Raw genomic sequence first — 27,493 nt, forward strand, 5'->3', positions numbered from 1 at the left:
TAGGAAAGCACATTTGGCCTTCTTACACCTACCCACCACCTCTGCATGGTGTGGGAGGAATCCGCCAGGGAATAAACACTTTATAATCTCAGTGCATGACAGCCAGACAGATCACTCAGTTTTTGCATCAATATTTCATCCGATAGGGAATTACGGAAATAATTGTAATTCCACTTTACCGCTCTTGTCCCTTTTTTTTTTCCTTTTACGCCACAACCTGTGTTGAGCAGAAATTGCTGTTCGGAATTGTTATTACATGATATACTATCTCCTGGGTGTCTTATTACATTAAGGATCAGGGATTGTAGAACAATTGGTTTCAAACTCGGCTACTTTAAGTGGAAATAAGAGACTTAATAGATTTGTAAATCCAGGCGGCAGCTGCAACCCTAACTCCCACCACCACCCCCCCCCCCTGCTGCAATTCTCTAGAAGATATTGTTCAACGTTTTTGATGCTCCAGAAGGCACGGAGGGGGTTAAAGCACGGAGCTCGTAGTCATCCAATTGAATGTCGCCCCGGGGACGGATTTGGCCAATTGTCGCGCGGCGAAGGCGTAGCTTTCGGTACCATTGGCTGAGTTGGGACAGGCATGGAATGGGGGAAAAAGGATGGGAGAGAGTTTTCACACCGACTTGGTGCTGAACTGGTGCTTGTGAATCCTGCAGGTAACAACACATTTAGGAGCGGAGAGAGAGAGAAAAAAAAAGGAGAAGGGATTTTAAGAAAAAAGGAGACACAGAAGGGACGGAGGCTGCAAGGGATTGACGCCTAAATCTAGAGAAGACGCTTCCGCACATCGGTGACTGATCATTTCCATGGCAAGACAATGGGAAGCAGACAGACCTTGATCCAGGGTATAAAAAAAAAAAGCCAAAGAAAAGCAGGATGTTTACCGTGACCTTATAGAAGGATGGCATGCTGTGCTCCATACATTGCACAGAATGATTGACATCTCGCCAGACATAGGACATGCCAAGCTATAGACGGTCCATTGCAATCACACAGCTTATCGCCTTGCAGGGGGTGCAGGGGTGCTGTGCACATCATCCTCTGTCCCCAGGTGACTTTTTGACCTGGAGATCCACCTTTGTTGGGATTGATCTGATGTCTAATTTTTTTTTTTTTTTTGGATATAAGCCCAGCGGACTGATTTGCAGCTAATCTGCAGTTGCCCAACTTTCGGTCTGGAAACTATAAGGACCAGGCAGCTTTGTACATACGTCGAGCTACTGCTGGATCCCATTTTTTTTTCCTGTATGCGATCAAGCCGGTGTGGACATTTGATTGGCAGTTCCAAGGTGGTGTGTGGGGGCCCCCCCTTTGATATTGCCCTTTGGGTAAGCATTTTCTTCTTTTTTTTTCTTCTCTCCTTACCATGACAGCTTAGTCTAGGCAAGACATTGAAATGATCTTGCAAAGGGATGGGAGATGCATGAGCGTTAATTGCTGGAAGTGAGGTGGACAGATTCCAGTTGTGGCACTGATGATTGGCTTGGACGAAGAAGACACTGTGGTCATGTATAGATTCATTATGTTTGTGCGACACTGCATGGGTATTATTAATAGCAGACTGAAGTCATCATCCCAAATGTACAGATTATAACCCAGCCCTGTGCTCATTACGATGTCGAGGATACTTGAGCTGGTCCTTGAATGGGTTAAACTTCTTCCCCTGCAATAATGCTGTAGGGCACCACTCCATTGACCTGTTCCTTGCTAAAGAGACCCACAAGGCATTGCTCCATTAATCACTTTATCGCTGGGTTTTGTGTTCTCAGTGCGCTGTAGAAAAATCTAATAACCCTTCCGAATAGAGGTTGTGGTACCCCCCATATAACTGCTAGAAGGGCCAGCAGTGCAGAGTCCGCCCGGAATAGCTGAAGATCCATCCCCAAGCTCAGTTTGCAGGCCATAGGCATCAATGCTACTTCAATTTTACAATCCAGGCAAAGCCAGAGATGGCAGCAACAGCACAAGTAACAGAATTTTCAATAACTTGGCAATGTCGTAAAGAGGTTCCGCAGCAGCCATAAAAAAGTCATTGTAGATAATGGTCAGTATTGTGAATGTTTAATAACCCTTCCCCAGTCATCCATTACGCATGATACATGGAAGTGAGGAAACTCCAATACTGCCGAACTCTTAAGTTGAGGCAGTAAGGGAATAATTGCTGCCGCTAATATGGCTCCAAGAAAGTTATTTTTTCTCCTTTGAAATGTTTTTTCAAGGTAGATAAGACCCAGTCTTGGAATCGCTATGAAATGGGATGTGAAGGGTGAACATAATGCCCAGCAAAAAAAATAGCTCTAATTTTGGATATCGAATCTTCATTTTGTGTATTTTTTCTAAACCAAAACCTAAATTTCTTTTTTTAGCCCAAGGTCCCTTAGGGCATCTACGGACGATTTTGGGAAAAAAAAATGGAACCAAGTAGGAAATAATCGAATGAATGTAGGGATGCGTTAACGGTAGCTATGAATGGCACACTGTATGGAACCACAGCTGCGCTGTCACGCTCCTTTAGGCAAATTAGAGTTCCCCCTCATGCCCTCTGGCCTCGTAACAGGTTGTTTATGGAAAATTATAAAAGCACCGGGGCCCACTTAAATGCCGCAGTTACTGTAAGTCCTGCCGTGCAGCTGAGCGCCAAGCGATCCTGCTGTAGAACGCAAAATATTGTTCTAAATATTCCGGCTTTTAATTATATTTCCTTTTCCTTTAAATCACTGGAAATTTCCATCGGTGCGGAGGTGTAAAGAGCAGCTGCAGTATCAGCCGGCCGCTCCGGGTACATTATGGGCAGCGGTTTTTGGAGTCTGGGCAGACTATTTTTTTTTGATGGCACATTTTGAACGATCCGTGTGAGCTGTGGATGCTGAGTCTGGAGGTGCAGTCTAGGCACAATCGGCGCTGCTTGCTCTCTTTCTTTTTTTTTTTCCCCTTAGCTTTTATTGATTGCATTAAAACAATGATGTATCTGCCGGGCAAAAGCTCCATTTATCCAAAAAAAAAAAAAGCAAAGAGCTTGACTGCGAGAGGCAGAGAAGTCGAGGCTCTTCCTAGCAGTAGTTATTATACATGGCGTGTCATCTTTTTGACTCGGAGACATGATTGATACTGGCCCGTATGCTTTCTCTAACCCTCGCATTTCCCGTAAAGGGCTGAACTCTACGCCTATGACATAATACAGCATATCCATTCTCGGGCTGTCTGCGAGGCTCTGTTCTCTAGTAAACATGCCATGAAAGCTAAGTGACAACCGTGGGTGAGAAATGCAGAACGTTCGCTGGAAAGTTTTTTTTTTTCCTTTTTCATATTTTTCTCGAGGGTGGTGAAAATTTTGTAGATCCTATTTTGATTGACTGTGTTGGCTTCAGTATACCGATAAGAGTCATTAAAGTAGCAGGTTTTCTCCCGGCTCCTTGGCACTAATAACATTTCTCATGCCAAGGCAGGATTCACCTTGTCAATACTAAGCAAGGAAAACAAACAACCAACCAAGTGCGAATTCTGATGGGGGGAACGACTAAAGATGGTATTTCGATGTCCCAGACGTCTTCTCTCTCTCCTACACCTGCCTGGCTCATGTTCTCACTGTCTCCTGCAGTTCAGTAGCAGACTGCTTGTTTGCTTGCCTGCCTGCCTTCCTGTCTGTCAGTTCTCCCTGATCAGGTTCTCCTGTCCCATAGCTGACATTGCCGGTGCTTCTCTACTTACTCTCCCTGTATGTCAAGTGCGGTGATCGGCTTTCTCCTTCCTTCTGTACTTTGGCGTTTATCTCAGAGATGGCAAAATTTGTCAATTGTGTTGTGTGCCAAAAGGAAACGCCTCTGAATGCAAAGCAATCACTCTGTTCTTCATGCCAACCTTGCCACCGTAGGCCTGGATGTAAGCAGCTGGTATCACCGAATAACCTTCTCAGTTGACCCTTATCTTCACTGGTCTCGGATCCCAATACACACCCGTTAGGTTTCTTATGTTAAAGAAAGTAGGTGTATATTCACTATATATATATGTATTATGTATATATATACCATGACCACATACTTAAATACTGGGACCGGTAGCCTTTTGTGGGTGATAGGGAAAGTGTCCAGTCCTGGTAAAGACCACTTAGAAGTAGAGAAGCTCCAGTGTTCATTTCTAATAATATACTGCCCTGTGTTGTGATACGCACTGACCTGGACTAATCACAGAACCCGTTTCCAAACACCACGGACTAAACGCTTTGGTATCATGGCTATGGCTCCACGATCATAATCTAAAACATAACATAATAGCGACCAAAGTAGTCATCAGACTTCGAAAAGCACTTAAAGGGAATCTGTCATCAAGTTTTTGCTACCCTATCTGAGAGCAGCATAGTGTAGGGGGCAAAGACCCTGATTCCAGGGATGTATCAGTTACTGGGCTGCTTGCTGCAGTTTTGAGTAAATCACTGTGTTATCTGCTGCAGATCTAGCAGTTCTCTGAATGCTTGGCTCAGTATAACCCCGCCCACACCACTGATTGGCAGCTTTCTGTGTACACTGTGCATAGGCAGAAAGATGCCAATCAGTGATGGGGCAGGGTTATACATGATTTGGAGGACTACGTGGCAGCAGGTTTACTAGTCCTCTAGTGACAATCTCCTGATGATAAAACAGTGATTTTATTAAAGTTCCAGCAAGAAACCCAATAAGTGACGCGTCGCTGGAATAAGGGTCTCTGCTACTTTCAGATTAGGCTGCAAAAACCTGATGACAGATTCCCCTTACGACCACTATAGACAACAAATGATCTTCCATGGGATCAATCAGCTACGTATCTAATGTGTATGTAAACCTTCTGACTACTCACTAGCGACAATGTAGAGTGACAGAAGGATGAGGCTTGTTGAATTTTTACCTTTTTTCTCTTGAAAGATTGACCTATGCTGGAGGTGTGTGGCAGCGGTTTTCTAAACTCTCCACAAATGAACACATGGTCAAATCAAGAGAGCATGAGTATGTGGGGTGGTGGGAGAGCTTGAAGTCAGTAAATTGAGCATTTTTCCAACATTTAATGTGTATGAGCACTTAATAGCACTGTATATGACTGCAGACTTGTAAATCCTCACAGCGTGCATAGTGTGCGCTGTAAGGATTCTCAAATGGTGGCACTGTGAGAGTTGGGCTTGTGACCGCAATTATGTGACTTGCATACATGCAGTCACATGTCAACTAGACATGCATGGCATCACTCAATGCAAGTGTATTAGGTGATGCCGGACACGTCTAGTTTGAATGTGGCAGAAATATGCAAATTGAATACCTGCATCCTGCGCCAGCAGCGGAGAATTCTCACAGTGTGCAGTGCATGCGCTGTGAAGGTTCACAAGTCTGCAGTCACACAGAGTGAGTGCAGACTTGCACTCCAAGGCTGGGCAACCCCTTTAAGGGCTGTAAGGAAATTTGGTAAGTCTCTGGTAAAACTGACAAGGGACATTTCTAAATGTTTTTAGAGGTAGAGATCACAGGAGTAGACATTTTTTTCTGAACTATGCACAATACTTCCAATCAGGAGTAGAACAATAAGCCTGATAGGCTGATAACAGGGAATAACAGAATCCACTTAACAGCACAGAAAAATAAATTAATTATAGTACAGTAACTACTTAAAGGGGCATTCCCATCTGGTAAATTTATGACATATCACCGGGATATAAATGTACAGCAGGTACTGATCCCACCAATCTCAAGAAAGAGGTCCCATAACCCTCTGCTTTCCGTGTATAGGTTTTTGAAAGTTCTATACAAAAGAATGGGAAATAACAGCGGCGGCCTTCAGGGTCCCATTCTCAAGATAGTCCCAGAAGCCATTCGTGGGATCAGCATCTTCTGTACTTTTATGCTGTATGGTATATTCTGCAGATTTTCCATACATGTACAGGATGGGAACACCTCTTCATTTGTTTAGGAGGATGTACTTAGGAAAGTCCTACCTAATCTTGTCATTGATAATTGGACTTCAAATTGCTTGAATTCTGGCTGCAGATGATCTTCATGCAACTTAAAGGCGCTTGCTACGGTTACACTAGCCATACACATCAGATATTTTTCTGTAGATCATTGGAAGATCCAACATTTGTTTTAGTAATATCCGCTTAAATGTAATAATAATAATAATAATTTTATTTCTATAGCGCCAACATATTCCGCAGCACGTCACATTTTAGGGGCGACTTGTACAGACAATAGACATTACAGCATAGCAATAAACACATACAGTAGATAAAACAGATACTAAGAGGAATGAGGGCCCTGCTCACAAGCTTACAATTTATAAGGAAAAAGGGGAGACCAGTCTGAAGAAATGCATTTTTAGGGCATGCTTAAATTGTGGGTATTGGGGATTAATCAAATTAACCTGGGTAGTGCATTCCAAAGAATTGGCGCAGCACGTGAAAAGTCTTGGAGATGGGAATGGGAGGTTCTGATTATTGAGGATGCTAACCTCAGGTCATTAGCAGAATGGAGGGCACGGGTAGGGTGGTAGACTGTGCCGAGGGAGAAGATGTAGGGTGGTGCTGAGACAGTTTGCACACATTATCATCGCTGTCCCCGATGGGGCTCACAATCCAAATTCCCTATCAGTATATCTTTGGAATGTGTTACATCTACCTGTCTCCAGTAATTCTCTATTGTCCACACATTAGGGTCAATTTTACAGGAAGCTAAAGAACCTGTTGGTATTATTAAAAGGAAAAAATGGACCTCTATGAGTGACCTACTTAATCTACTTCATAACTTCTCCATCATGGGCCAGGTTCACACGTTCAGTATGTGGTCAGTATTTTATCTCAGTATTTTTAAGCCAAAATCAGGAGTGGAAGAAAAAGGCCGGGGTCACACTTGCGAGTGTGATGCAAGAAACTCGAGACCGGAGTGTGCGGCTGCATATATATCTATGTAGCTGAGCGCTCCAGTCCAAGTGTCGGCGGCAGTGCCGGTTATTGAGACGCGAGACTCGTGCAAGTTTCTCGCAAGTGTGACCCTGGCCTTAAGGCCCCGTCACACACAGCGCTAGCGAGATCGCTGATTTTGTGACACATCAGCGATCTCTCCAGCGAGATCGCTGTGTGTGGTGGGGATCAGCGACCGGCCCCCCCTGCTGGTTATCGCTGATTGTCCTCGAACATCCTGGGCCGTTTTTTGATCGCTGGTCTCCCGCTGCCCAGCGCGCATCACTCCGTGTGGCAGCGAGAGACCAGCGATCAGCGACGCTGGACGCTGGTTTCTAATGTAAACATCGGGTAACTAAGAGCCGTGCGGCTCTTGGATACCCGTTGTTTACCTTGGAAATGAGCGTGCACGCTGGTTTCCAGGGTAAACAGCGGGTATCTAGGAGCCGCGGGCTTTTAGATACCTGATGTTTACCCTGGAAACCAACATGTAAGCTCGTTTCCGAGGTAAACAGCGGGTATCCAAGAGCCGCACGGCTCTTAGTTACCCGATGTTTACATTAGAAACCATCGTCCAGCGTCGCTGATTGCTGGTGCTGATCGCTGGAGGGGCTGTCTATGTGACAGCTCACTAGCGATCAGCCTAACGATGTCCCAGCGATCCCATCATGTCGGATCATTGGTGGGATCACTGGGACATCGATATGTGTAACGGGGCCTTTAGTCTCATTATTGGGCAACCAGCTAAAATACTGGGACAGTATACAAGCTCCATGCAGGTATCACCCATGGTCAGACATAACCCTGAGGCCACAGTGCTAATCACTTAGAAGCCGCCATGCAGAAATGACTTTGTCCCCTATTTGCCAACTGTTTTAAGTCTCTTACAGCCAATTAAAGGTGTTTTCCCAAATTTTAAAGTTATCTTTTTTTCCATAGGATGGGGAAATCTTTACTGTTCGCTGTCTGACAGGTGGAATCCCCAACAATTCCAAGAACGAGAGTAAGGCCAAATTTACATCTTAAATATTTGGAGAGTTTTTTACCTCAGTATTTGTAAGCCTAATCGAGGAGTGGAACAATCAGAGGAAAAGTATAATAGAAACACGTCACCACTTCTGGATTTATCACCCACTCCGGGTTTAGACTTACAAATACTGAGGTAAAATAAACTCACCAAATACTCAACGTGTGCATGTGGCCTAAGGCAAGGTTCCTACTATGAGCTTATGGTGAGTTTTTGATGTTACAGGTTTTCTGTACCACCTGAGCACCAATTGCGAAACATAGGTTACTTGCATTTTTTTCAAAAAATGCACAGCATCAAAAACTCACCAAAATCTCATCATGTGACCATATCCTAAGGCCTCCTGCACATACTGAATACTTGGTGATATTTTTACCTCAGTATTTATAAGCCAAAACCACGGAGTGAATGAAAAAAACAGAACTGGTGCTATAGTGGTTTCTATTATTCTTTTCCTCTGATTGTTCCACTCCTGGTTTTCGCTTAAAAATACTGAGGTAAAAAACTGTTCTGACCAAATACTAAACATGTGAACATGGCCTTAGGGTCTGTTTTATTGCATAACCTGAAGGATTTCCTAGTGCCAGCAAAGTGAATGAGATTCCTGAAGTCTTATGCACACTTTGCTTATTTTTTCCTTGCAGATTTGCAGCCGATTTAAATTTGCAGCCTATCAATTAATTGAGCGTTTTTGCTGCAGATTTCACTCATATTAATAAGTGGGAAAAATGCATCAAAAAGAAGTGCAAACAGCGCTCCAAAAACGCATTAAAAACTTGTAAAAAAACATGAATATTGTGCTTCGGTTTTTCTGCCAACACATCAATATTTGCTACGGATTTGCAGCAGATTTTCCTGCTGCAAGCACTGAACATGGGTACATACCATTAGACAAGTGCAAGCTTCTTTTAAGCAGTCCCATCAACAGTGAGTAGAGGGTAGGTTAGCCACTCCATACAGTTGTGGCCAAAAGTATTGACACCCCTGCCATTCTGTCAGATAATACTCAGTTTCTTCCTGAAAATTATTGCAAACACAAATTCTTTGGTATTATTATCTTCATTTAATTTGTCTTAAATGAAAAAACACAAAAAGAATTGTCCTAAAGCCAAATTGGATATAATTCCACACCAAACATAAAAAAGAGGGTGGACAAAAGTATTGGCGCTGTTCGAAAAATCATGTGATGCTTCTCTAATTTGTCTAATTAACAGCACCTGTAACTTACCTGTGGCACCTAACAGGTGTTGGCAATAACTAAATCACACTTGCAGCCAGTTGACATGGATTAAAGTTGACTCAACCTCTGTCCTGTGTCCTTGTGTGTACCACATTGAGCATGGAGAAAAGAAAGAAGACCAAAGAACTGTCTGAGGACTTGAGAAACCAAATTGTGAGGAAGAATGAGCAATCTCAAGGCTACAAGTCCATCTCCAAAGACCTGAATGTTCCTGTGTCTACCGTGCGCAGTGTCATCAAGAAGTTTAAAGCCCATGGCACTGTGGCTAACCTCCCTAGATGTGGACGGAAAAGAAAAATTGACAAGAGATTTCAACTCAAGATTGTGCGGATGTTGGATAAAGAACCTCGACTAACATCCAAACAAGTTCAAGCTGCCCTGCAGTCCGAGGGTACAACAGTGTCAACCCGTACTATCCGTCAGCGTCTGAATGAAAAGGGACTGTATGGTAGGAGACCCAGGAAGACCCCACTTCTTACCCCGAGACATAAAAAAGCCAAGCTGGAGTTTGCCAATACTTACATGAAAAAGCCTAAAACGTTTTGGAAGTATGTTCTCTGGTCAGATGAGACAAAAGTAGAGCTTTTTGGGCAAAGGCATCAACACAGAATTTACAGGAGAAAAAAGAAGCATTCAAAGAAAAGAACACGGTCCCTACAGTCAAACATGGTGGAGGTTCCCTGATGTTTTGGGGTTGCTTTGCTGCCTCTGGCACTGGACTGCTTGACCGTGTGCATGGCATTATGAAGTCAGAAGACTACCAACAAATTTTGCAGCATAATGTAGGGCCCAGTGTGAGAAAGCTGGGTCTCCCTCAGAGGTCATGGGTCTTCCAGCAAGACAATGACCCAAAACACACTTCAAAAAGCACTAGAAAATGGTGCACTGGAGACTTCTAAGGTGGCCAGCAATGAGTCCAGACCTGAATCCCATAGAACACCTGTGGAGAGATCTAAAAATGGCAGTTTGGAGAAGGCACCCTTCATATATCAGGGACCTGGAGCAGTTTGCCAAAGAAGAATGGTCTAAAATTCCAGCAGAGCATTGTAAGAAACTCATTGATGGTTACCGGAAGCGGTTGGTCGCGGTTATTTTGGCTAAAGGTTGTGCAACCAAGTATTAGGCTGAGGGTGCCAATACTTTTGTATAGCCCATTTTTGGAGTTTTGTGTGAAATGATCAAAGTTTTGCTTTTTGCTTCATTCTCTTTTTTGTTTTTTCATTTAAGACAAATTAAATGAAGATAATAACACCAAAGAATTTGTGTTTGCAATCACTTTCAGGAAGAAACTGAGCATTATCTGACAGAATTGCAGGGGTGTCAATACTTTTGGCCACAACTGTATAAGTCGGGGAATTACACAGTCCCATGGGATCGCAGGCCCCATCTATTTCTTATAACTAAGCAGACGATAAAAAACAAAACACTAGACACCTAAGGCCTTTTTCACACTTCAGTTTTTTGCATCAGTTCAAATCCGCCAAAAAGTCAGACAAGCGGATCTGTTCTCAACTGATGTGAACGAATGGCACAGGATCCGTTTTCAGACGGATCCTGAAAATGAGGAAATTTAAAGGAACCGCTGGCCGGGGAGAGAGAGAGAGAGAGAGAGAGATTGAGAGAGAGAGAGAGAGAATTTTTTTTTGTCCGGCACCCAGAAAGAATTTCGGGTTAAATGAGTGTCTGGAGGATCCGCCAGAGAAAAAAACGTTACAAGCTCCGTTTTGAAATCTTTGAGGATGGTAACGGACAGCAACTTTTGGCGGATCCTCAAAAAAAACGGATGCAACGGACAGCAATCCGTCACAATCCCCCATTAATGGAAGTCAATGAGGAAAAAAAACGGATCCTCAAAAGAAAATTGAGGATCCGTTTTTTTCAAAACCTGGCGGATTGTGACTGATTGTAAAAAACTGAAGTGTGAAAGAGGCCTTAGCTGGCATGAAATGGCTGAGGCTTTAATAGGGTTAATTTTTTAAAATAAACGAATAAATATAAAATTGATTAATACTAAAATAACCAAAGTTATCAAAGTCTATATAAGAACCAATGAACTCAGGACTATTTTACTTTCCCCTCAAAAAAGCCTCACGACGACTTTCTTTCGATGAATGTAGCAAACCCCAGGGATTGGGTGGGCGGGTGACAGATCATTCGTCTCTTCAGAGACACTGAGGAGAAAACCTGAGGGCGGGGTATAAATTGCTCACCTTCCCGCACTTTTTCCACCAATCAGAGTGACATCTGACAGATGACCAGGCCAGCAAATCAGGGCGATCGCCCGTCTCCGTTATTTGACAACAGGGACTGTTAACCCCTTACCGTTTTGCTCCTGAGGATCCTCATGAGAACTTAAGGCATCTATAAAAACAAAAACTGTAAAACAGCATAACAGTACTAACCCTCATTTAACATTCTTTAAAATGTAAGTGCCAGGAACCCATGTAGCCCCCCGCTCTAATTGCTGTGGGGGCTATCCATTCTCGCGGTTCAAGAACCCCAGTAGCCGAACCTCCAGCAATCGGAAAGTTATCCCCAAACCAAAGGATGGAGAATAACTTGCGATTTTCTGGAGGACAAGAGATAACTTACTATTTTGGGAAAAAGCATTTAACTTTTAAAACTAATACTCAAAAAGAAAATTGGGAAGAACAGTTCTATGCATGGAATTACAATATGACGATTACTAACGGAGCCTAGGGCTGCATACCACACATGCCGCCTTCCCATCACATACACATTTATAGTGGTAATCTCACGGGCAGGCAATGACACTACGGCTCGGGGATTGTGAAAAAGTCTATTTCACATTTCATCAAATTAGATGTTCTCACCCTTTGCTACCGTCATTAATATTACACTATCCACAGGCACCTCTGCTGCAGAGCGTTCATATCATGTCCGCCCATTGAAAGCCTGAGGTAGATCGAGATTGAGGTAAATATATGGTCATGTCTTTGAGTAGGGACTTGTGCTCTTATCGGTTGCGGTGCCATAGGGGTCAGCGGTCTATTGCATTGTAAATCACTGCAGGCCCCATCAAGATTAAAAGTGTATCCTCCGGCAGTGAGGAATATACAATGTGTGCTTTCGCCCTCTGCCTAACCTTGTGCTTTTATAAAGCGCTAACCTCTGTGCCATACCGTACTGTGTCGGCAGATGCTCCATTTATACACGGGAACGTTCTCACAGACTCATAAAACAAAAGTGCCTTCATCATCCATTAAACTTACCACCTGGCTCACATTCATAAAAACAGATTATACCATGAAATGCGTGAGTCCGGACGATCAGAAGAAACCTTCATATTGCTCCATCTCTTCCAATACACGGTTTTCGCTCTATAACAATTTATAGTGGATATTTCATGTTTCATGTTTCTCACCATGTCAACCCATGATGGGTAGAATAGATAGATTTTGTGAATGTATACACACTCTTCTAATTAGCAAATGAATGCTGACGATGTAATTATTTATTAACTATTATGTAATTGCATCAGTCATCATTTCCAAGGGCATTTCTACCATAAAGGTACAAGAAGAATGGGCCCATCTAATTGTAGCTTTATCACCCTTTGGACCTAGACTCAGTCCCCTCTCCAAAGTTAAATTAATGATATTAGACAAATAATGCGGGGAAAAAAAACAATGGTAGGCATACAGTAACTAATATGGGGCCTACGGAGTAGCACAGAAGCCCTTTAGTCAAGAAGGACCCATTGACACCCTCAAAGAATAATAATATCACTCCCTGCTGTCAATTTGAAAGTTAAGGCTTTGTTATCGTAATATTTATGGTTTTTATACCCCAGGATCTAAGCAAGCATTCAATGTTAAACATAGAGTCCCACATAGAGTTGAGCAAAAATATTTGCTGGACCCTGATCCAGCAGGATCATCAGAAATCTGTGGCTTCCAAACCAGACCCTTGGTAACTTCATCCTACCTGTTGGCATCCTACTCTGGTCCAAAAGATATGTTGGTAGTCCGTGGCAGCCACACCAGAGCCCAGCAAACCTTCTCCTACCTGCCGCCATCCTTCTGTGGTCTGAGTGCCAAGTCGGTAGTCAATGGCTACTGCACCAGAGCCTTGCAAGCCTCCTCCTACCTGTGTAATTCCTGCTCTATTCCAAGTGCCTAGTTGGTAGCCCATAGCTGTGACACACCAGAAACTTGCAAATCTCCTCTTATCTTTTGACATTTTACTCTAGTACAAATGCCTCTTCAGTGGCTCATGGCTACTGCATCAGAGCCTTGTGAACCTCCTCCTACCTAAGTAAATCCTGCTCTGAACCAAATACCATGTTGGCAGTCTATGGATAACATATCATAGCCTTACAATCCCCCTCCTACCTGCATAAATTTATTCTGATCCAAGTGCCAAGTTGACAATCCAGAAGCAATCAAAAGAACAGGAGGCAATCCAGAACGTTGATAAAAAAAGGCTTTTATTTGAATCTACTAAAAATACAGTGGGGCAAAAAAGTATTTAGTCAGTCAGCAATAGTGCAAGTTCCACCACTTAAAAAGATGAGAGGCGTCTGTAATTTACATCATAGGTAGACCTCAACTATGGGAGACAAACTGAGAAAAAAAAATCCAGAAAATCACATTGTCTGTTTTTTTTTCATTTTATTTGCATATTATGGTGGAAAATAAGTATTTGGTCAGAAACAAGCAATCAAGATTTCTGGCTCTCACAGACCTGTAACTTCTTCTTTAAGAGTCTCCTCTTTCCTCCACTCATTACCTGTAGTAATGGCACCTGTTTAAACTTGTTATCAGTATAAAAAGACACCTGTGCACACCCTCAAACAGTCTGACTCCAAACTCCACTATGGTGAAGACCAAAGAGCTGTCAAAGGACACCAGAAACAAAATTGTAGCCCTGCACCAGGCTGGGAAGACTGAATCTGCAATAGCCAACAAGCTTGGAGTGAAGAAATCAACTGTGGGAGCAATAATTAGAAAATGGAAGACATTCAAGACCACTGATAATCTCCCTCGATCTGGTGCTCCACGCAAAATCACACCCCGTGGGGTCAGAATGATCACAAGAACGGTGAGCAAAAATCCCAGAACCACGCGGGGGGACCTAGTGAATGAACTGCAGAGAGCTGGGACCAATGTAACAAGGCCTACCATAAGTAACACACTACGCCACCATGGACTCAGATCCTGCAGTGCCAGACGTGTCCCACTGCTTAAGCCTGTACATGTCCGGGCCCATCTGAAGTTTGCTAGAGAGCATTTGGATGATCCAGAGGAGTTTTGGGAGAATGTCCTATGGTCTGATGAAACCAAACTGGAACTGTTTGGTAGAAACACAACTTGTCGTGTTTGGAGGAAAAAGAATACTGAGTTGCATCCATCAAACACCATACCTACTGTAAAGCATGGTGGTGGAAACATCATGCTTTGGGGCTGTTTCTCTGCAAAGGGGCCAGGACGACTGATCCGGGTACATGAAAGAATGAATGGGGCCATGTATCATGAGATTTTGAGTGAAAACCTCCTTCCATCAGCAAGGGCATTGAAGATGAAACGTGGCTGGGTCTTTCAACATGACAATGATCCAAAGCACACCGCCAGGGCAACGAAGGAGTGGCTTCGTAAGAAGCATTTCAAGGTCCTGGAGTGGCCTAGCCAGTCTCCAGATCTCAACCCTATAGAAAACCTTTGGAGGGAGTTGAAAGTCCGTGTTGCCAAGCGAAAAGCCAAAAACATCACTGCTCTAGAGGAGATCTGCATGGAGGAATGGGCCAACATACCAACAACAGTGTGTGGCAACCTTGTGAAGACTTACAGAAAACGTTTGACCTCTGTCATTGCCAACAAAGGATATATCACAAAGTATTGAGATGAAATTTTGTTTCTGACCAAATACTTATTTTCCACCATAATATGCAAATAAAATGAAAAAAAAACAGACAATGTGATTTTCTGGATTTTTCTTTCTCAGTTTGTCTCCCATAGTTGAGGTCTACCTATGATGTAAATTACAGACGCCTCTCATCTTTTTAAGTGGTGGAACTTGCACTATTGCTGACTGACTAAATACTTTTTTGCCCCACTGTATATGATGGCAAGATCAAAGAGTGATACACCTTACTCATAACCTCCTGTTGGTAGTCCAAGTTGGTAGTCCATAGTTCACACACCAGAGACCGGCAAACCTCCTCCTACCTGCTGACATCTAAGGGTCCCGTTCCATGTAGCGACGCCCCAGCGATCCCGACAACGATACGACCTGGTAAGGATCGCTGGTGCGTCGCTACATGGTTGCTAATAAGCTGCCAAACAGGCAGATCTCTTCAACAGCGCACCAGCGATCCCGACAACGATACGACCTGGTTGTCACACAGCAGCTATTCTGAACGATTCCAGCCTGCGTCCCTGAGTTCTGTGTCGCCAACGAGGTCGCTCGTCGGCGTCAAACACAGCAATGCATGCTGGATAGCGGGACGCCGATGATGAAAAAATGGCCCAGGACATTCAAGCATGATCAGTGATATCCAGCGGGGGGGCTGGTCACCGCTATGTGTCACATGTAGCGAGATCGCTGGCGCATCACAAAATCGGTAACGCATCAGCGATCTCGCTAGCGATCTTGCTATGTGAGACGGGGCCTTTACTCTGGACCAAGTGCCACATAAGTAGTTCATGGCTGATACTCTAAAGACCATGCAAACCTTCACCTCCCTGCCGTCATTCCTGGTGCCTCTTCTGATTAGCATGACCTTGCCCTGTGCCTTTTAATCAGAAAAATTGTCGGGATGCTGGCAGGTAGGCAGGCAGGCAGGTAGGTGGAGATTTGCATGGTTCTGATATAGCAACCACAGTATCCTGCAAATCTTTTTGCTCAACTCTAGTCTGGAAACATACTATATACCAAGTGGTACACTATTTTTTGACTCTATATATAGCACTGTATGGAAGAGTATAGTTTACTATGGTAATCCATACAAGTATTTTGTGGCTTATTGACATATACCAGCTAGGCATAGGTCACAAGGACACTTTTTTTTAGCCTTATTGGTCTCACGGGGCTTACAGTCCCATTGTACAGGCCAAACATGCCTTGTAAACAAAATGTGAACATTGACAAATAAAGGTTGTCTGTCACTGATTGGCAATTTGAAGATAATAGGAACATCTTCACTTACTACATAGTATCCTGATTATATGCTGAGAGGAGGAAGGTACATTATGTTGTATATCTATAATAAAAATGAGGAAAATTGCATTTATAAATTAATTACACCAGTGCTGAAATAACGTTCCTATGTGTTCCCTATTAGCACTTTGTGCAGGCTTTCTGCTCACTATATTCACTGCTAAATCATAGTCTATCTGCTGCCTTAAACAAGTTCAAAATTGTTATATCTGATTCTGTACCTACCAACATTATTTAAGGGTCTTTTCAGAATTAGAAAAACATGGATGTTTTTTTTCCCAAAACAGCACCACATCTGTCCACAGATTATGTGTGGTATTGCAAGTCTGCACCATTCACTTAAATGAAGGGTGGCGGCACTGGTGGGGATTGGAAAAATAGTCGACCACATTTTTCCAATCCTGCACAACCACTTTGTCGTATGTGAGCCCCAATCATGTCCATTTGTGGACTGGGATGTTGGACTGTCCTGTTAGACCATTGGCAATTATGGCCACATACAGTTGTGGCCAAAAGTATTGACACCCCTGCAATTCTGTCAGATAATACTCAGTTTCTTCCTGAAAATGATTGCAAACACAAATTCTTTGTTATTATTATCTTCATTTAATTTGTCTTAAATGAAAAAACACAAAAAGAATTGTCCTAAAGCCAAATTGGATATAATTCCACACCAAACATAAAAAAGAGGGTGGACAAAAGTATTGGTACTGTTCGAAAAATCATGTGATGCTTCTCTAATTTGAGTAATTAACAGCACCTTTAACTTACCTGTGGCACCTAACAGGTGTTGGCAATAACTAAATCACACTTGCAGCCAGTTGACATGGATTAAAGTTGACTCAACCTCTGTCCTGTGTCCTTGTGTGTACCACATTGAGCATGGAGAAAAGAAAGAAGACCAAAGAACTGTCGGAGAACTTGAGAAACCAAATTGTGAGGAAGCATGAGCAATCTCAAGGCTACAAGTCCATCTCCAAAGACCTGAATGCTCCTGTGTCTACCGTTCGCAGTGTCATCAAGAAGTTTAAAGCCCATGGCACTGTGGCTAACCTCCCTAGATGTGGGCAGAAAAGAAAAATTGACAAGAGATTTCAACGCAAGATTGTGCGGATGTTGGATAAAGAACCTCAACTAACATCCAAACAAGTTCAAGCTGCCCTGCAGTCCGAGGGTACAACAGTGTCAACCCGTACTATCCGTCGGCGTCTGAATGAAAAGGGACTGTATGGTACGATACCCAGGAAGACCCCACTTCTTACCCCGAGACATAAAAAAGCCAGGCTGGAGTTTGCCAAAACTTACCTGAAAAAGCCTAAAACGTTTTGGAAGAATGTTCTCTGGTCAGATGAGACAAAAGTAGAGCTTTTTGGGCAAAGGCATCAACATAGAGTTTACAGGAGAAAAAAAGAGGCATTCAAAGAAAAAAACACGGTCCCTACAGTCAAACATGGTGGAGGTTCCCTGATGTTTTGGGGTTGCTTTGCTGCCTCTGGCACTGGACTGCTTGACCGTGTGCATGGCATTATGAAGTCAGAAGACTACCAACAAATTTTGCAACATAATGTAGGGCCTAGTGTGAGAAAGCTGGGTCTCCCTCAGAGGTCATGGGTCTTCCAGCAGGACAATGACCCAAAACACACTTCAAAAAGCACTAGAAAATGGTTTGAGAGAAAGCACTGGAGACTTCTAAGGAGGCCAGCAATGAGTCCAGACCTGAATCCCATAGAACACCTGTGGAGAGATCTAAAAATGGCAGTTTGGAGAAGGCACCCTTCATATATCAGGGACCTGGAGCAGTTTGCCCAAGAAGAATGGTCTAAAATTCCAGCAGAGCATTGTAAGAAACTCATTGATGGTTACCGGAAGTGGTTGGTAGCAGCTATTTTGGCTGAAGGTTGTGCAACCAAGTATTAGGCTGAGGGTGCCAATAGTTTTGTCTGCCCCATTTTTGGAGTTTTGTGTGAAATGATCAATGTTTTGCTTTTTGCTTCATTCTCTTTTGTGTTTTTTCATTTAAGACAAATTAAATGAAGATAATAATACCAAAGAATTTGTGATTGCAATCATTTTGAGGAAGAAACTGAGTATTATCTGAAAAAATTGCAGGGGTGTCAATACTTTTGGCCACAACTGTAATCTGTCTGGGGGCAGTCGGTAGGCTCCCATACATTTTAGATGGTCATTCAATCCCACTGTATGCGGGACTTGGAGAGGACTTGTCATCACGTTCCGCATCCTCAGGGGAGACTTAAGGTCAGCTTGGCACAGTTTCACCCAGACTTCCCCAGTCCACACAGGCCTAGGAAGCCACAGGGAGTGAGAGAATGTGACCCACACCATCACTGATATCCACACTCACTCAGAACCCTGAAAGGCTGAGAGGCCCTTTTTGCTAGCACCAGTGAAAAAGTGCCTGGTCAGCCTGATAGGACTGCCACCAGGTCTTCTTTAGATTTAAGCCTGGTCCTTTAACTGCATTCATGTGCAGTCTGTGATCTATTAGTATACCCAAGTCTTTTTCCACATGGGCTGTTGCTTAGTTCTATTCTTCCCATTCTGTAGATGTCATTTTTGTTTTTCTTGCCCAGGTATAGAATCTTGCCTTTATCCCTGTTAAATATCATTCTGTTAGTCTCTGTCCATTGTTCAAGCTTATCTAGATTCTTCTGGACTCTTTCTCTGTCTTCTCTAGTGTTAGCTATCCCTTCTGGCTTTGCATTGTCTGCAAATTTGATTAGTTTACCTTCAGTTCCCTTATGTAGATCATTTTTAAAAATGTTGAACAACGCTGGGGCCAGGACAGAACCTTTTGGTACCCCACTTGAAACACTTTTGCTACTGGATGTGCAATCATTTAATACCACTCTTTGCGTATGATAACTGAGCCAGTTATGATGAATACACCTAAGCGGCCTTTGTCATTTTTTCAATTAGGATAGTAAGAGATACTTTATCAAATGCAATTTTTCTCACCTACAAAAGAATGGAGAGATCTGTAATTTTTATCATAGGTACACTTCAGCTGTGAAAGACAGAATTAAACATTAAAACCCCCCCAAAAATTGTATGATTTTTAAATAATTAAGCTGCATTTTATTGTAAGAAATAAGTATTTGATCACCGACCAACCTGCAACAACACCATACCAACCGTGAAGCATGGTGGGGGAAACATCATACTTTGAGGGTGCTTTTCTGCAAAGGGGACAGGTTGACTGCACCATATTGAAGCTAGAATGGATGGGGTCATAGATCACAAAATTTGGGCCAATAACTTCCTTCCCTTAGTAAAAGCATTGAAGATGGGTCATGACTGGGTCTTCCAGCATGATAGTGACCCAAAATGCACAGCCAAAGCAACAAAGGAGTGTCTCCATAAGAAGCATTTCAAGGTCCTGGAGTGGCCTAGCCAGTCTCGAGACCTGAACCCAATAAAAATCTTTGGAGGGAGCTGAAATTCAATGTTGCCCAGCGACAGCCCCGAAACCTGGAAAAGATCTGTATGGAGGAGTGGGCCAAAATCCCTGCTGCATTGTGTGCAAACAAGAATTACAAGAAACGTCTGACCTTTGTAATTGCAAACAAATGTTTCTGTATCAAATATTAAGATCTGTTTTTCTGTTGTATCAAATACAGTATTTCTTGCAATAAAATGCAAAATAATTATGTAGAAATCATACAATATGATTTTCTGGATTTTTTTTTACATTCTGTCTGCCACAGTTGAAGTTTACCTACAATAACGATTACAGACCTCTCCATTCTTTTTTGATGGGAAAACTTGCAAAATTGGCAGTGTATCAAATACTTATTTTCCACACTGTACATACATGCTGTTTAATGACTTGTTCAAAGATCATTCCTGGTATAGAAGTTAGGCTCATTGGCCTGCCATTTCTTGGCTCCATCCTCTTTCCTTTTTTGAAGATAGTGGCAGCATTTGCCTTTCTCCATTCTTCTGAGACTTCTCCTGCTCTCCTGGAATTTTCAAAGATTGTGTCTAGTGGCTCTGCAGTTTCCACTGCTGTCTCTTTCAGTACCCTGGGATGAATTTCATTTGGACCAGGAGCAGCCTAAGGACACAACCCCAAAGAAACCTGACAACAATGCCCACTTGGTAAATTAGCATGTTGGGTCACTCTAATGCCGGATTTAAATAAAAAAAATTCAGTATAGAGCAGTGGTAAAAAGAAAAAACTGGCCACTGTTGACTTAGTGACAGGACTTTTTATAGATTGCAACAAATAGAATAGTCAATAGAGGTATGATAAAATTGAAGTTGGCCACATACTCTCAATAAGGCCAGGATCACACATGCGAGAAACTCGGACGAGTCTCGCATCTTAATACCCGGCACTGCCGCCGGTATTCGGGAGCAGAGCATGTGGCTGCATGTATTTCTATGCCTCCGCACACTCCGCTCCCGAGTGCCGGCGGCAGTGCCTGATATTAAGATGCAAGACTTGTCCGAATTTCTCACATGTGTGACCCCAGCCTAACCTTGAGCTGAGAATCTAATTATGCTAATCAGGCTCTGATCAGAGGTGGAGGGAGAGAAAAAAAAATTCTCCACCTTCTCCATTATGACAGTCCATGAAAATGGATTCATACTTGGATGTCATCCTCGTGGGGTCTGATTTTTTTGCAGGGACCCATAAACTTGCATTGGTGAGTGCCATCCGATTCTCAGAGGCAAATCATTCAAGCTGAGAGGTCCTAGGAAAAAATTGGACATGTGCACAGCATAACATGGGTGCGAGTTCTATCCGTGAAAACCGCAGATAGCGCAAGTCCGATATATATGGCTGTTAACACAAACCGTAAAGAAGATAGTAGGCTGTTATAAATACTAATCTCTACTAAGATGCCCTTGAAGTTCACACCCGATCCTATTTTCTCCATACATGATATGTCATGGAGGGGTAGTGACGCCCCCATACACATGGACACTTGATTTGTCTGAGCCTACATATGTTTCTACATGTATGTTCACAAAGTTCCGAGGTTATAAAAAAAGGGTCAAAGTTTCATCCAAAAAAGTGGGATAATTTTTTTCTCGCCTGTATCCATCCAAAATCCGTTTTTAATCATTAATCATTTACAGGACCATTTACCATTTAAAGAATTGCATTGTATGCATACATCACAAAACAATCACTGACCTCAGGGAGACCAGTCAAAGAAAACACTGCGGCAGCCAGCAAAGGCGCTCAATCAGTGAAATCCTAGGTGCATTGCTCCCTGGGAAATACGAATATGCAAATAAAGTCTGTGGAGCCTCATTTAAGAGTCTCAAACATGGGACTAGCCAGATCTTCCTCCAGAGAAGGACCCAGCCAAGGAGTGGCTCCTTTCGGAAACCACCATTACCACCATATTAAGTGGCCCTTTAAGTCAATATCCAGCTCTTTACGAGTTTACAGATATGACAAGGGAAATACCAAGGCCAGGTATCCATCCACAGACAGCTGTTTCGGGGTGTTGCCCCTCATCAGTGTGGAGTAGGATTCTGGCTAGGTGGGAGCAATGCCTTGTAGACCAACATCACAAAACAATCACTGACCTCAGGAAGACCAGTCAAAGAAAACAGTGCGGCAGCCAGCAAAGGCGCTCAATCAGTGAAATCCTAGGTGCATTGTTCCCTGGGATATACGAATATGCAAATAAAGTCCGTGGAGCCTCATTTAAGAGTCTCAAACATGGGACTAGCCAGATCTTCCTCCAGGGAAGGACCCAGCCAAGGAGTGGCTCCTTTCGGAAACCACCATTACCACCATATTAAGTGGCCCTTTAAGTCAATATCCAGCTCTTTACAAGTTTACAGATATGACAAAAGGAAATACCAAGGCCAGGTATCCATCCACAGACAGCTGTTTCGGGGTGTTGCCCCTCATCAGTGTGGAGTAGGATTCTGGCTAGGTGGGAGCAATGCCTTGTAGACCAACATCACAAAACAATCACTGACCTCAGGAAGACCAGTCAAAGAAAACAGTGCGGCAGCCAGCAAAGGCGCTCAATCAGTGAAATCCTAGGTGCATTGTTCCCTGGGATATACGAATATGCAAATAAAGTCCGTGGAGCCTCATTTAAGAGTCTCAAACATGGGACTAGCCAGATCTTCCTCCAGGGAAGGACCCAGCCAAGGAGTGGCTCCTTTCGGAAACCACCATTACCACCATATTAAGTGGCCCTTTAAGTCAATATCCAGCTCTTTACAAGTTTACAGATATGACAAAAGGAAATACCAAGGCCAGGTATCCATCAGTGTGCCCCTCATCAGTGTGGAGTAGGATTCTGGCTAGGTGGGAGCAATGCCTTGTAGACCAACATCACAAAACAATCACTGACCTCAGGAAGACCAGTCAAAGAAAACAGTGCGGCAGCCAGCAAAGGCGCTCAATCAGTGAAATCCTAGGTGCATTGTTCCCTGGGATATACGAATATGCAAATAAAGTCCGTGGAGCCTCATTTAAGAGTCTCAAACATGGGACTAGCCAGATCTTCCTCCAGGGAAGGACCCAGCTAAGGAGTGGCTCCTTTCGGAAACCACCATTACCACCATATTAAGTGGCCCTTTAAGTCAATATCCAGCTCTTTACAAGTTTACAGATATGACAAAAGGAAATACCAAGGCCAGGTATCCATCCACAGACAGCTGTTTCGGGGTGTTGCCCCTCATCAGTGTGGAGTAGACCAACATCACAAAATCCTAGGTGCATTGCTCCCTGGGATATACGAATATGCAAATAAAGTCCGTGGAGCCTCATTTAAGAGTCTCAAATATGGGAGGAAGATCTGGCTAGTCCCGTGTTTGAGACTGATTGAGCGCCTTTGCCGGATGGATACCTGGCCTTTGTATTTCCCTTGTCATATCTGTAAACTCGTAAAGAGCTGGATATTGACTTAAAGGGCCACTTAATATGTGTCTATATCTATTCTTTGGTTTCTGTTTAGAAACCCTGTCATAGGGCTCCATTATATGTCCATTTTGCAAGCCTGTGAAAAAAATCTCGCCATACGGATTACATACGGATGCTTACATGCGCAAAATACGCGACCACACCTTGATTACGGATGACATACGGAGCACTGTTTAGGGGCCATTCATCCGTATTACGCATGTAAAATACTGACGGTATTTTGCGTCGGTTAGTGTGACCCCGGCCTAATAGTGAGAGTGGAGTAAGATGTTCCGGACACTTCAGAGACTTATCTCTACTAAGATGCCCCAGTAGTTCATGCCCAATCCTACTTTCTCCCTGTATCATCTGTTCGGGGGAGAGTCGGGAGGTCTCCATATACCGGTACATAAGCTAGTAGGACGGTCACACTAAAATTGGCAGGATTGGATTACCAATGCTTATATGCAAATTAGACTTACTATCCTTTTGAAAACATCATTGCAAAGAATCACAAAAGAATAAAATAATCCAGCACTAAAGTATGCAAAACCTGTTGTTTTGAAAAATATCTTGTATTTGGTGGGCTCTAATCCGGAGTTTGAATTATTTAAGTAATCTTGTAGAATGTATTTCTTTTGTTCCGCCTAATGCCAGACTATTATTTATTTATAATTATTATTGTCAACTGCTTTGGTCCATGATAATTATAAGCTGCAGGCCATAATACAGGACCATTATTAATGCATATTACATTCCACGGGGCTCGTGTAACCGGGAGCTAATGCTTTGCTCGTTTCTCACTGAATTTAATTTGGGCCGAGTTAAATAATGTTAATAGAAGCCACATTTTACCACCAATGTCTTAACTCAACCCTTTTTAATAAAATATAAAGAAACAATAGTATAGAAAAACAGATGCGGGGGATTTGCATTGCGGAGATTGGAGATGCCGTTGGTATGGTTCACTGGTGGACAGAAATAGAGGGTCTCTATGCAAGAGCAAAATATGGGCCCTTCACAGTCCAATGGCTGATAAAAAGCCTACTTTGGATGTGGAAATAGCCCCCTTACCTCTTTGGACCTCGTGTGGCTTACTCAGGTTGCACCAATGGTATGTCCACACCTGCTATGGATAAACTATTCCACTGATCATGTGGTATAGACACACACAGTAATGCACTGAAACCAGAACATAGATGGTTAAAAAAATGATATCCTTTGGGGTGCTCTTCTCATGTGATCTCAGAGCTATGAGTTTTGTGCTGAGTTATTCTGAGCCCACCAGCTGCTCTTTTCTCATCTCAAGACATGCACAACTACACTAAAGGAGAGGCACTGCAGCTGCATCCCCCTCCTCCCTTTCTTCTGTTTACTTACTTATCATTTTTGGTTTCTAAACATCTAAAGATTTAGTGAAAGTCTGCAACTAGGTAAATGGGAACCAGAGACTATCAGAAGATAAAGATGTCCCAAAATGTTTTTACCAAAATTTAGTACCAATGTGCTCGCTTCTCAGAGAATCTGTAGCCACTGTTGACAGCGGTTGCTCAGTTATTCCTCTAGAATATTTAATAATGAGTTGACAACTGGGTGTTACCAATCGCCTTGTCAAAGGGTATGTGTCTGACACTGTCCAATCCGTGCTGTCGGTGCCATACTGTGTAGAGACACAACTCCAACTGGTAACACTCGGTTGTCAATTTATTCATAAATTACAAGGAGGAAAAACAGCAGTAAAGGAAAACACAGAGTTCTGTTTTTGCCCTTACTGGAAAAGAGTTTGTCCTGACTTTGTCGAGTACCTCTTCCAATCATTGTAAAAATAAATACATTGGACATTTACATATAGATCTGCTCTTAATTAGGGATAAGCGGACATGTGGAAGTTCGAGTTCTGGTTCCCGATTGGAACTGTTAGGCGTCAGGTTTCTGCATCTGTTCTGCAGGAGTCCAGAGCCTCACATTCTGTGGTCTCCTGCTGTCTATCTACCACAGAGGAGATTACTTTGCAGCAGATCGCTCCAGAGACTAAGTCCCTCTGTTCTCCTACTGGGCATGCTCACGAGACGATCTCCCATTGGAGATCGGGAGTCATGTGCCCAGGTCCTGCTCCAGATGTCATTGGTCCATCTCGGAGATCTGGAAGCTTCCGGAAGGTCCTGGCTATAAAAAGCGCGCATGACTGTTCGGCCATGCGCTAGTATAGTCTTTAGTTGCTACTGTATGAATGAAGATGAATGTATGAACCTGCGAATGACTCACTAAGATCCCCTCCCTCTAATATTACAAATGTGTACAGGGACTTAGTGTTATGGATGGCGGAACGCACCAAATATAAATAATAGGAGGTGCGTTCGCCGCCCGGGCTCCACCGTGCGGTAGATGTAAAGACCGCTGCTGGATAATAGCAGACTCGCTAAGAGGCGGAGCACTACACTCGGGTTAGCGTCACCCGAGGTGCTAGGACAATCTCTTGTTACAGGCACAGAGATGCCCTAGAGGAAATTAGGTGTAGTCGCCGGGCCTGTTAACCTCACAGGACCTGCCGGCGTGTGGCATTGCAGCCGCGAACGCTGAAAAGTGCTGCAGACTGCAGCACGGCTGTAAACTGTAGCCGCTTAACGACAGTGCCGGGGAACCGGTTACCATCGGATGCTAGTGTATGGCGTGATAAGCTCAGTGGCGCATAGCTAGCCACTACCTGGCGCTGACTAAAACCAACACTCTGTCACCATTTGTAATTTTAGAGGGTAGGGGTTTCAAATAAGTCAGTCACCAGACACATGCATCCATCACCATTCACACATAGCATTATTAGTCTACACTAACGCATGGCAGAGCCGCCATGCAGGCCTTTTATAGCCATGCGCTTCCGGGACCTTCCAGTACTCTGGGAAGGACCAATCAGATCCGTCGCAGGACCTGAGCATGTGACCCCTGCTCTCCACTGAGAGGTCATCTTGCGGGCATGCCCAGTAGCAGGGCGAGAGGACTTAGCCTCTGGAGCGGTTCCCTGCAAAGCAGGTTGCGCTACCACTGCTGCACCAGAGGTGGCAGCAACATCCAGACTCACAGAGCGAGTCTGAGCAGGACACCTGGATTGCTGAGCAGGTCCCTGAGCGGTCAGAGGGGAATGGGAGACTGCTGGATGTACAGCTCTGGATTCCTGTTGTGCAGTCTCAGAAATCCGACGCATAACACTTAGATTAGAGTCAGCGCCAGCGCGTGGCAAGCCTCAAGTCACTACATCATCATTCACAGTGCTAGCGTCTGACATTGCGCCTGCTTCCTTGCTTTGTCGACACGCTGCAGTTGCAGCCCTCTTTGGCATCCGCAGTAGCGACGCCGCACGCACGGTAGGTCTAGATGGATGCAGCGCCTCTGTCTTGGGTCCTGTGACCAGATACCATGTGTGCATTTACCTGAGACCTGTGACACTAACAGGCTCAGCCTTTTGTGTTTACCTCTGCTGACATCTCTGTGAGCAAGCAGAGATTGCTTAGCGCACTTGGGTGACGTTCAACCCGCGTGCGCATTTCCGCCATATTGCTCGTCTGTCACTACTTAGCAGCAGTGTTTACACCTACTGCACGGTGGACCCCGAGTGGCAAATGCACTTTATTATTTATCTTTATTTAGTGCATTCCGACGTTCCTAACATTATACTAGCGCCAGGGTCTGGCTGGTAATGGCAGATCAGCAGCAACTCCTACAGTACATTCGGCAGCTAGAGTGCCGGTTGGCTACTCTTGAGAGTGCTATCTCAGCTGCTGAGGCTGCTGTACAGGCAATCGCAGAGGCGGTTTCACATATGTCCACGTCCTCCCCTGCGCCAAAAGTTTTCCCGCCTCCTGTTGCCCGATAAATTTTCTGGCGATGGTGCCTCCTGTAGGGGTTTCGTGAGCCAGTGCTCTATCCAGCTGGAGTTACTGGCTCCGCGATTCCCTATGGAACGGGCTAAGGTGGGGTTTATTGCTTCCCTTCTGTCAGGCAGGGAGTTGGAGTGGGCTACGCCACTATGGGAGCGTGGTGACCCAGAGGTTCGGACCGCTGCTCAGTTCTTAACATCTATCAAGCAGGTCTTCCTGGGACCACAGGTCACGCACGATACCTCTCTTCAGCTACTTGCATTAACTCAGGGATCTCTCTCGGTCAGCCAGTATGCCGTTTGTTTTCGGACACTGGCTTCCGAGCTGGAGTGGTCTGATAAAGCCCTCA

General features: G+C 43.9%; 1 protein-coding gene across 2 annotated transcripts in view; it reads left to right on the forward strand.

Annotated features, from left to right (window-relative positions):
- The first annotated feature begins 566 nt into the window (after nucleotides 1–566).
- Nucleotides 567–27,493, forward strand: part of BRINP2 (BMP/retinoic acid inducible neural specific 2) — a 427,262-nt gene continuing 400,335 nt past the window's right edge. The window contains exon 1 of one of the 2 annotated variants that reach the window (XM_073571293.1): nucleotides 567–1,340. The gene's annotated coding sequence lies outside the window, so the exon portion shown is untranslated. The remainder of the gene's footprint in view (nucleotides 1,341–27,493) is intronic. The other variant, XM_073571292.1, reaches the window with a different exon arrangement.

This window comes from Dendrobates tinctorius, unplaced genomic scaffold (genome assembly GCF_039654945.1).
Source record: "Dendrobates tinctorius isolate UK_male_01 unplaced genomic scaffold, ASM3965494v1 ptg000029l, whole genome shotgun sequence".
In the NCBI taxonomy this organism is placed as follows: domain Eukaryota; kingdom Metazoa; phylum Chordata; class Amphibia; order Anura; family Dendrobatidae; genus Dendrobates; species Dendrobates tinctorius.